The sequence below is a fragment of the Tachyglossus aculeatus genome, assembly GCF_015852505.1.
Source record: "Tachyglossus aculeatus isolate mTacAcu1 chromosome 12 unlocalized genomic scaffold, mTacAcu1.pri SUPER_6_unloc_3, whole genome shotgun sequence".
Taxonomy (NCBI): domain Eukaryota; kingdom Metazoa; phylum Chordata; class Mammalia; order Monotremata; family Tachyglossidae; genus Tachyglossus; species Tachyglossus aculeatus.
The window spans coordinates 5,926,654-5,938,672 of NW_024044830.1; the positions used below are offsets into that span (position 1 = coordinate 5,926,654).

At 44.4% G+C, this 12,019-nt stretch overlaps 1 pseudogene; it reads right to left on the reverse strand.

The window, feature by feature from the left end:
- Positions 1-407: 407 nt before the first annotated feature.
- On the reverse strand, positions 408-11,050 carry LOC119921597 (annotated as a pseudogene).
- Positions 11,051-12,019: the final 969 nt, after the last annotated feature.

The window sequence follows — 12,019 nt, forward strand, 5'->3', positions numbered from 1 at the left end:
AGACAGGAAGGATGGTGGTGCTTTCTACAGTGATGGAAAAGTACTACTACTACTACTTCTACTACTATCCTGAACCCCATGAGCGACAGAGACAGTCCAACCCGATTTGCTTGTATCCACCCCAGCGAATAGTACAGTACCTGACACATAGTAAGCACTTAACAAATACCACAATTATTATTCTACTACTCATACGATCACAACTAGCTCTAAAGGTGTTGCCGAAAGGGATGGGGCAGGTCAAGTGGCCAAAGTGGTGAGTGGCTCCGACTTGGGAATGGAAACAGAAAAAGAGGATGAAGAAGGAAGACCTGAGGGGTAACTGTAAGTCCATCCTCACTAAGGAAAGCTTTGGCCATTCAATTTCGTTTTCTGATATAGAATCACAAACAAGGATCCAAAGCCTCTTATTTTTTCTTATAGAAAATCACCTTCTTGGTTACTTCCTTGATGGCCCGCTTCACCTGTTGGTTTCCTAGTGTGTAGATAATAATGATGATGGCATTTATTAAGCGCTTACTATGAGCAAAGCACTGTTCTAAGCGCCGGGGAGGTTACAAGGTGATCGGGTAGTCCCAGAGGGGGCTCACAGTCTTAATCCCCATTTTACAGATGAGGTAACTGAGGCCCAGAGAAGTTAAGTGAGTTGCCCAAAGTCACACAGCTGACAAGTGGCGGAGCCGGGATTTGAGCCTCTGACCTCTGACTCCAAAGTCCAGGCTCTTTCCACTGAGCCACGCTGCTTCCCCAGTGAAGGTGTTCCCCAACGAAAGGGTAGATGAAGGGATTCAGCATGGGGGCCACGGAGGTGTTTCGCGCCACCACCCTCTTGTTGAAGTCCAAAGCTTCCTTTGAGGATGGCTTGATGTACATGAATATGCAGCTGCCATAAGGGAGGGAGATGACGATCATGTGGGAAGAGCAGGTGGAAAAGGCTTTTTTTCTTTGCTGGGTGGAGGGCAGTCTCAGGATGGTGCGGATGATGACCTTTTAGGACACGGCGACTAGTGCCAGAGTGACCAGGAGTGTCACAAATGCTAATATAAAATTAATCTTCGCTAATAATTGCGTGTCAATGCACGATATTTCCAGCATGGGCGCAGCGTCACAAGTGAAATGGTTGATGACGTTTGAGTTACAGAAGTCCACCTGGAGACTCAGGATGAGGCCCGGAAAGATGATCAGGAAGCCCACCGGCCAGGAGCAGAGGTCCACCAGGGTGCAGACTCTCCGGTCCATGATGGTCAAGTAGTGCAGCGGCCGGCATATGGCGATATAGCGGTCGTAGGACATGGCGGCCAGCAGGAAGAACTCCGTCGCTCCCAGGAAGATGAAGAAGAACAACTGAATGACACAAGCATTATAGGAAATGGTCCTGTCCCCGGTCGAAATACCCATCAGCAGTTTGGGAATGGTGACCGACGTAAACGAAATTTCTAGGAAGGGGAAATTCTGGAGGAAGAAGTACATTGGGGTGTGGAGGTGGGAGTCCAGTAGGATGAAAGTGAGGATGGTCAGGTTCCCAGTGATGCTCAACAGGTAACTCAGTAGCAGGAATATAAAGATGACAATATTCCAGTCTGGATTGTCTGTCAGCCCTAGGAGGATGAACTCGGTCACTGAGGTATGATTACTCTTCGCTGACTTTGGATTTCCCCCGGGGTCACAACTGAGGATGAGAGAGGAAGCAGAAGTGAAGTTGGCCAGGGAATATTTCTGTTTATTGTTATACTATTCTCTTCCAAGCGCTTAGTACAGTACTTGGCAAAACGTAAACGCTCAATAAATACGATTAAATGAGGAGAGAGACTAAAAAGGGAAACTCAATGAAACCAGTTGGAATGCTTCTCCTCTTATTGGACGGAATCATTATCATCACCCTGGCTGTCTTTATTAAACCAATCCTCATCAGCGTTTATTGGGCACCTCTTCTGTACACAACACCGTCAAAGGTTTTTAGGGAAATAAAGTCAATCAGTCGGTGGTATTCATTGAGTGCTTATTGCATACAGAGTACAACAATAGACTGTAGACCCTGCCTGTGAGGAGTTTACAATCTAATGGGAGAGATAAACAATAAAAACTAGCTATCGAGGAATTCACACGATTTTTGAACCCAGGTTCAGGAAAGTCATCAGTCATGTCAGCCATCTCCAGGCAGAGCTGGGGCTGGAATCCCAGGCATTCAAAAGCTGAGAACCATCAAATGTAACCCTAGTAGGTCTCCAGGCCAGGATATGCCTGGTGAAAAGGAGACAGTTGCCAGGGGCAACAGATCACCTGAGGCACGGGCCAATCCCAAACCCTCAGAGATCGATCCAGCCAGCAAAAATACTAGTTAAGGGGATTCTTTTCCAACTGTCGCTATCTCCTTCCCTGACCAAATCGGAAAGGTCAGATATGGGACAGGAAAAACCAGCAGAGATCAGATTTCGGGAGGACCAAGGTACTTAAGGAGGAACGTGTATTTACTTTTCTGACACCCTCGATGGTTTTGGTCAGAGTTTTCACACTGAATATACGGTTTGTTCGTTTGAAAATCTGAATCGACCTTCTCCCTATTCTCAGGAAGAATTTCGTATCATTCAGAGCCAAAATCTCTCCCCATTTTGTGGTGCCCTGCCAGGCAGGACAGAATTTCCCTTATCCTCGTCCTTCTCCTGCTGTTACTTCCATCGGTTTGCGGAAGGAAGACGAGTCGGGGTCCGGGGCGACACCCTTTCTGTCAGCCTACTAGCGAGGATGGAAAAACGTATGTTCTAGAGGAAAGGAAAGACAGGATAGATGAGACTGGAGAAAGTAAGCTACTTTCTAACAGTAACAGAAAGGAGATTTGACATTATTCCTCTCTCCCCCAGCCCTTATTTTACAGGGACAAAATTCAGCCCCTTTATGAGTTCTTCTAAATGTAGATGGGGAAGGATCTTTAGATAACAAAGCAGACATTCCCTGGAGATGCTTATAGCAAGGAACTAATGAACTTGGCTCTTAATCTAGACTGTGAGTCCATTGTTGGGTAGGGACCGTCTCTATCTGTTGCCAACTTGTACTTCCCAAGCGCTTAGTACAGTGCTCTGCACCCAGGAAGCGCTCAATAAAGACGATTGATTGATTAATCCCTCCGAGCAAACAATTTTAATTTGGATGGGAAAGAGGCAGTGCTCGAAGTAGGAGTGATGGGGATCTTGAAGGTTTCTTTCCTGGAGCTGGGGCAGGCTTCACTCATCACCTAGTGGTCTCTGGTCCCAGGGCTACCCGCGGGGCAAAAGTGGCTATTGTAACTCTCGCCGTACTGGGGCGCTCCTGTAGTAGCTGCTGCTGTTGCTCTTTTTTCTTCTCCTGCTGTTCTCAAGAAAGTGGAAAATATCCCTCCGGCCCTATGTCTTACTTCATTCATTCAGTCGTATTTCATTTGATCATATTTATCGAATACAGAGCATTGTACTAAGCGCTTTAGAGAGTACACTATACCAATAAACAGATATATTCCCTGACCACAGAGAGCTTACAGTTTAGAGGTGGAGAAAGACATTAATATAAATAAATAAAATTGCAGATATGTACATATGTGCTGTGGGGCTGGGACGGGAGCAATGGATAAAGGAAGCAAGTCAGGGCAATGCATAAAGGAGTGGGAGAAGAGGAAATGAGGGTTTAGTCAGGGAAGGTCACCGTATGACATACTCAGTGATGTCTGACCACATTGGGAAAGCTCAGGGATGTCTGCAGGTGACGAGATCTTGGACATCTGTAATTCATTGAACAACGAATCTGTAATTTATTTATTTATATTAATGTCTTTCACCCCTTATAGACTGTAAGTTCGTTGTGGTTAGGGAATGTTCCTTTTGTATTGTTATACTGTACTCTCCCAAGCGCTTAGGACTTGCTCTGTACACATGAAGTGCTCAATAAATATGGTTGACTGGAGATGTTCTGTTCCGTGACTACAAGTGGCAAATGCTTTCCCTGCCAGCTCACTGACAATGCGGGCTGCAGGACAATAGGGGCGAGGGGCCGAGGAGGGGGGAGGGGGCGTGAAACCGTGAAGGCTCAGAGCATATTAATCACCACTATATTACAGAGTAGCTACTCAATGGTCGCTGATCTATAACAGGAACCGTCTTCTCTGCAATATTATTATTATTTTTATTAATGATAATAATGATAATTGTATTTGTTGAGCGATTACTATGTGTCTGGCACTGTACTAAATGCTAGGGTGGATACAAGCAAATTGGGTTGAACACAGTCCCTGTGCCACGTAGGGCTCGCAGTCTCAATCCCCATTTTCCAGATGAGGGAACGGAGGCCCAGAGAAGTGAAATGACTTGCCCAAGGTCACACAGCAAACAGAGGGTGGAGCTGGGATTAAAACAAATGACCCTCTGACTCCCAAGCCTGTGCCCTATTCCTTACACCATGCTGCTTCCAAGAAAGTGAGATCGTTGAGGGCAGGGAAGGTTTTATACTCATCACTCCCACTTATATCAACACCTCTATACTCAGTGGCTTCCCGCTACCTTAAATTTGTTAGACTGTAAACTCTTTGAGGGCATGGATCATCTTCCCTAGCATGGTGTAGTTTAGACATCACGGGCCTGGGAGTCAGAAGGTCATTGGTTCTAATTACGACTCTGCCACCTGTCTGCTGTATGGCCTTGGATAAATTACTTCACTCCTCTGTGCCGCAGTCCCCTCATCTGTAAAATGGGGATTAAGGCTGCAAACCCCATGCAGGACAGTGACTGTGATCGACTCGATTTGCTTGTATCCACCCCTGAGTTTAGTATAGTGTCTAGCACATAGTAAGAGCTTCACAAATACCACAATTATCATTATTATTATTATTAACTCTACTGCTCTCTTCCAAGTACTTAGTACTTAAGCATAGTAAGTATTCAATAAATGCTATTGATTGTTTGATTACTAATTCTTGAATATTCCCCCAACTGTTTAGGAGTGCTCAATAAATAATAATAATTCTTAGACTGTGAGCTCCTTATGGGCAGGCATCCTGTCTACTAACTCTACTGTACTCTCCCACGAACTAATTCAGAGCCCTGCATTCAGTAAGTACAAAGTCAATTCTATTGGCTGACTGATTAAATTATGGATTCTGCGGGATCTAGGAATGTTTCTTGCTTCACTATCACACGCGTGTGAGAGCAAGGCTGAGATCACTGCTTTCACCCTCAAAGTGTGGAAATTGAAGTATTGGAGGCAAACGTGCTACAAACACTTGGTAGGTACTAGCACTTGGTAGGTGCTTAATCAATCAGTACTATTGACTGGAAAATCTGGACATTCATTCATTCATTCAACCGTATTTATTGAGAGCTTGCTGTGTGCAGAGCATTGTACTAAGTGCTTGTGGCGGCCAGGAGGAAGAACTCGGTCTTCTCCGACAGGATAAAGAAGAACAGCTGTGTTACACAACTACTGTAAGAAGTGGTCCTGTCCCCAGTGTTGTTTGCAGCTAGGAATCTGGGAATGCAGGAGGACATGAAGATCTCCAGGAAGGAGAAAATGTGCAGGAAGAAGTACATGGGAGGGCAGAGACAGGAGTCAGGAAGAGAGAGGGTGACGATGGTCAGGTTTCTGGTGAAGTTCAGAACATAGGTAAAGAGGAGAAAGGGGGCCGATCAGAATACCTTGCTGAGGGTCATGATCTGCTCTAAAATAATTCATTCTTTCATTCATTCATTTAATCAATTCAATCAATCAATTGAGCGCTTACTTTGTGCTGAGAACTGTACTGAGCGCTTGGGAAGTACAAGTTGGCAATATGTAGAGACGGTCCCTACCCAACAACGGGCTCACAGTCTAGAAGGGGGAGACAGACAAAAAAAACCATGTACACAGGTATCATCATCAGAATAAATAGAAGTAAAGCTAGATGCACATCATGAACAAGATAAATAGAACAGTAAATATGTACAAGTAAAATGAATAGAGCAATAAATCTGTACATAGATATATATATATACAAGTGCTGTTGGGCGGGGAAGAAGGTAGGGCTTGGTGGATGGGAATGAGGAGAGGAAAAAGGGGACTTAGCTTGGGAAGGCCTCCTGGAGGAGATGAGCTCTCAGTAGGGCTTTGAAGGGAGGAAGAGAGGCAGCTTGGCGGACGTGTAGACGAGGCCATTACAGGCCAGGGGAAGGTCGTGGGCTGGGGGGTCGATGGTGGGACAAGTGAGAACGAGACACAGTGAGAAGGTTAGCGCCAGTGAAGCAGAGGGTGTGGGCTGGGCTGTAGAAGGAGAGAAGCGAGGTGAGGTAGAAGGAGGCGAGGTGATGGAGAGCCTTGAAGCCGAAAGTGAGGATGTTTTGCTTGATTCATAAGTAAAGGGTGAACTATGGCTTCTCATGACTATTTCCCAACTTCTACTAGCGTTGCAAATCGAAATTCAAAAAAATTCTGCCTCAATCAAGAAAACAACCCAAGAACTTTGCAGAGACTGTTACCCACCCGATTTGCTTGCATCCACAAGAGGCAGAGATATCTATGAAGGTAATGAAAATGTTTCATAAGCCCTCTTTTCAGGACAAATGTCTACTGAAATATAATACCTCCCCATGCTCCTCTGGAAGATGGACCAAACAACCAAGCAACCAATCAATCAATTTATTGAGCACCTACAATGTGTAGAGCGCTGTACTTGGAAAGAGTTAATAAAATGAGCAGATATAATCCCTGCCCTTAAGGAGCTTAGTATGGGAGAACAAACATTGTCATCAATTCGACAGGAGGAAGAAGGAAAGAGGATTTGTACAAGAGTTACAATTAATAGAGTGTGTGAGATATGGACAGAGATGCAGAATAGCTCAATGGCTAGAGTATAAGCCTGGGAGTCAGTAGGTCGTAGGTTCTAGTCCTGGCTCTTCCACTTATTTTCTGTGTGACCTTGTGCATGTCACTCAGCTTCTCTGTGCCTAAGTTACCTCATCTGTAAAGTGGGGAGTGAGGCTGTGAGCCTCATGTGAACAGGGACTGTGTCCAACCCAATTTGCGTCTATCCACCCCAGTGCTTAGTACACTGCCTGGCACCTAGTGAGTGCTTAACAAATACCGTAATCATTATTATTTTCATTTTCATTATTATTACTATCACTATTATTATTATTACCGATAGTGAGTACTAAAGTATAACGAGAAGAGGTGAGTGCAAAAAGGCTGAAAAAGAGAGAAGGAATGATATGACCTAGGAAAAAGAAAATTAATTGGGATAGGCATCCTGGAATTTAAATAATAATAATAGTAGTATTTGTTAAGCACTTACTCTGCACCAGTCACTGTACCAAACACAGGGGTGGATGCAAGCAAATCAGGTTGGACACAGTCCCTGTCCCAAGTGGGACTCACCGTCTTAATCCCCATTTTACAAATGAAGTAACTTAGGCACAGAGAAGTGAAGTGACTTGCCCAAGATCCAAGAGCAGACAAGTGGCAGAGCTGAGATTAGAACCCATCTCCTTCTGACTCCCATGCCCTGCTCTATCTACAAGGCAATACTGCTTCTCTCAAAGGGCTTGGAATATGGGGAGAGCTGTGGACCGGTGGATTTGAAGTGGGAGGGGATTCCAGGAGGAATGTTCATGGGACAGAGACTGGAGACAAAAGAGTTGGGAACATATCTCATGAGAAGGTACGATTGTGAGGGAAAGGAGAGTGCGAGCTGAATCTAGTAGGAGAACGAAGTGGATATATAATAAAATGAAAATAATAAGAACTATGGCATTCATTAATCACTTACATGTCAAGTACTATTTTAAGCACTAGGGTGCATGAAAAGTAATCAGATCGGACCTGGTAGCTGTCCCACATTGAGATCAAGCATTGAAATCTTATTTTTCAGATGAAGAAACTGAAGCACAGAAAAGTTAATTGGCTTGTCCAAGGTTTCGCAGCAACAGGTGGAAGAGCTGGGTTTAGAACCCAGGTTCTCTGACTCCCAGGCACATGCTCTTTCCACTAGAACAAGCTCTGACAAGATGTGCGTGTGTGTGTGTGTGTGTGTGTGTGTGTTTGTGTGTGCGTCTATGTATGTGTACGTACGAGGAGCAAAGACCATGTTAATTTAGCAACAGAAGTGGTAATAGCACTAGTATGATGAAAATGGTATTTGTTAAGTGTTTTTTAAGTACCGGGCATTGTACTAAGCACTGGGATAGGTACAAGATAATCAGGTTGGACATATCACAGGTCCCACATGGAGCTCACAGTCTTAATCCCCATTTTACAGAAGAGGTAACTGAGGTCTAGAGAAGTGAGGTGACTTGCCCATGGTTTCACAAGAGACAGGTGCTGGAGGCGGGATTAGAACCCAGGACTCTCTGACTCCCAGGCCTGTGCCCTATACACCGGGCCATACTGTTTCTCATCAGTGCTACTGCTATTACTACTACTACTATTAATAATAATAATAATAATAATAATAATAATAGTATTTATTAAGCACCCACTATGTGTGAAGCACTGTTCTAAGGACCGGGGGGATTCAAGGTGATTAGGTTCATTCATTCAATCGTATTTGTTGAGCACTTACTGTGTGCACAGCACTGTACTAAGCGCTTGGGAAGTACAAGTTGGTAACATTTAGAGACGGTCTGTACCCAACAGCGGGCTCACAGTCTAGAAGGGAGAGACAGACAACAAAACAAAAATATTAACAAAATAAAATAAATAGAATAGTAAATATATACAAGTAGAATTAAACAAATAGAATTAAAGCTAAATGCACATCATGAGCAAAATAAATCTCATCATGATCATGGTAAGCACATGGTAGGTTGCCCCATGTGGGGCTCACAATCTTAATCCTCATTTTCCAGGTGAGGTAACTGAGGCACAGAGAAGTTAGGTAACTTGCCCGAAGTCACACAGCAGACAAGTGGAGGAGCTGGGACTAGAACCCATGACCTGTGACTTCCAAGCCCGGGCTCTTTCCACTGAGTCACGCTGTACTCTTCCTCCTCCTCCTCCTCCTCCTCCTACTGCTGCTACTAGTACTAGATGGCTATTATTATCACTACTACTAATAGTCTAGTTATCATTACATAGTCCACTATAAAATATATAATATATATAATATATACTGTATAGTTATTATTATATAGTAATATATACTATAATTACTAATCATTATTGTTATTATTATTATTATTATTATTACTTCCCTCCTCCAGGAGGCCTTCCCAGACTGAGCCCCCTCCTTCCTCCCCCCTCCTCGTCCTCTCCATCGCCCCCGCCTTACCTCCTTCCCTTCCCCACAGCACCTGTATATATGTATATATGTTTGTACGTATTTATTACTCTATTAATTTATTCATTTTATTTGTACATATCTATTCTATTTATTTTATTTTGTTAATATTTTTTGTTTTGTTCTCTGTCTCTCCCTTCTATTCTGTGAGCCCACTGTTGGGTAGGGACCGTCTCTATATGTTGCCAACTTGTACTTCCCAAGCGCTTAGTACAGTGCTCTGCACACAGTAAGCGCTCAATAAATACGATTGATTGATTGATAGTAATACTAGTAACTGATCTATTAGTAGGAATTATAATGGTAGTAGTCTAGTAACCTTTTGACAAACCTATGCTCCAAGCTACCATTGTCTGCAGTGAATGTCAGTTGCTGGGGCAGCTCAGAGCCCAATTACTGAAGCCTGGGAGAAAGAGCAAGGCCACCTGAGAGAAGAAAAGGACAGTGGACCCGCTGCTTCAGCTAGTATATGAATTCCTGGGGTAGGGAGTGAAGGGGAAGCTAGCCAGGAAAATCGAAAGTAACAGTAGAAATTAGTAGAGTTCAGACCTGAAAAAGCTATACAGAATATATCAGGTACCAAACAAAACTGTAGGCAAAGAGAAGGGCGTGGACTTCCTATATTAACACTTCCAGGCATAAGAGCTAATGAAAATACACATCATTATGATTAGTAGAAGTAATAATAATAGTAGAAGTAATAATAATTGTTAAGCACGTACTATATGTCAAGCATTATATTACGTCCTGGGGTACATACAAGATAATCAGGTCCCTTTTAGGGCCCCTAGTCTCAGTAGGAGGGAGAACTGATGTTGAATCCCCATTTTGCTCCTACTATATGACAAGCACTGGGATAAGTACGTTGGATACAGTGTCTGGTCTGCCTGAGGCTTACAGTCTAAGAGAGAGGGAGAGAAAAAATGAAATCCTTGCCTTGGGGGACTTTACAATATAATGGATATCTGGATCTCTGCCTACAGTGTATGAAAGAAACCAAGGTTCCAGGCAACTCAGGAGTTAAAACACGAGGAATGAAAACAATGCTATCACTATGGACCAAGCACTGGTCTAAGCTCTAGGGTATATGCAAATTAATCAGGTTGGACACAGTTCCTGTCCAACATAGAGCTCACACTCTTATTCCCCATTTTGCAAATAAGGTAACTGAGGCTCAGAGAAGTGAAGTGACTTTCCCAAGGTCACACAGCAGACACATGGCAGAGCCGATATTAGAAGCTAGGTCCTTCTGACTTCCAGGCCCGTGCTCTATCCACTAGGCCACGATGCTTGCTGAAAGCAATGATATTTGAATGAAAACTATAGATTGATTGATCAATCAATGATATCTGTTGAGCACCTACCAGATACTAGGCACTGTACTAAGCACTTTGCAGATGAGGAAACTGGAGCACAGAAAGATTAAGCGGCTTTCCTGAGACCACACAGCAGGCCAGTGGTGGAGATGGGGGGGGGGGGTCTTCCTTAACAAGCACTTGGGAGAGTATAATATAATAGACACAGTCCCTCCCAAAGCGAAATTACAGTCTAGACGGGGAGACAGACATTAATATCAATAAATATATTACAGATATGTACATATGTGTTCTGGGACTGGGAAGGTGAAAAAGGTAGCAAATCAGGGTGACACAGAAAGGGGTGGGAGAAGAGGAAATGAGGGTTTAGCTGAGGAAGGCCTCTTGGAAGAGATGTGCCTTACATGTACATGTCCGGGCCGGGTCGGGGCGCCGAGGCCCGGACGCCAGCGAGAGGCGCCGACATGAAGTCGCGATTCAACACTATCGACATCCACGCGCTCCTCGCCGAGCTGAACGGCAGGTACCCAACGGACGGACGGACAGGCCCCGATGATTTGATTCCCGTTCTCGCCTGTCCCGCCATCGACCCCCGGCCCCCGTCCTCCCCCGCGCCTGGAATACCCTCCCTCTGCCCATCCGCCAAGCTCGCTCTCTTCCTCCCTTCAAGACCCTACTGAGAGCTCACCTCCTCCAGGAGGCCTTCCCACACTGAGCCCCTTCCTTCCTCTCCCCCTCGTCCCCCTCTCCATCCCCCATCTTACCGCCTTCCCTTCCCCACAGCACCTGTATATATGTATATATGTTTGTACATATTTATTACTCTATTTATTTATTTCTTTATTTATTTTACTTGTACATATCTATTCTATTTATTTTATTTTGTTAGTATGTTTGGTTTTGTTCTCTGTCTCCCCCTTTTGGACTGTGAGCCCACTGTTGGGTAGGGACTGTCTCTATGTGTTGCCAACTTGTACTTCCCAAGCGCTTAGTACAGTGCTCTGCACACGGTAAGCGCTCAATAAATACGATTGATTGATTGATTGATTGATGTAGCAGTGCATTGTATGTGGAGTTGAAGACATACAGTGAGGATGAGAATTGAATACCTTAGTGATAAAACAACTGTCTAGGTTGTCATGACTGAGATTGTGAGTTAGGGAAGAATTCTATGGAACAGGTTCACAATAATAATATGAAGATAATAATGGTATTAATTAAGCGCCTACTGTGTGCCAAGCACTGTTCTAGGTGCTGGGGTAGATACAAGTTAATCAGGTTGTACCATGTGGGGCTCACAATCTTCATCCCAATTTTACAGATGAGGTAACCGAGGCACAGAGAAGTGAAGTGGCGTCCCCAAGGCCATACAGCAGACCAGTGTCGGAGGCGGGATTAGAACCCATGTCCTCTGATTCCCAAGCCCGTGTTCTTG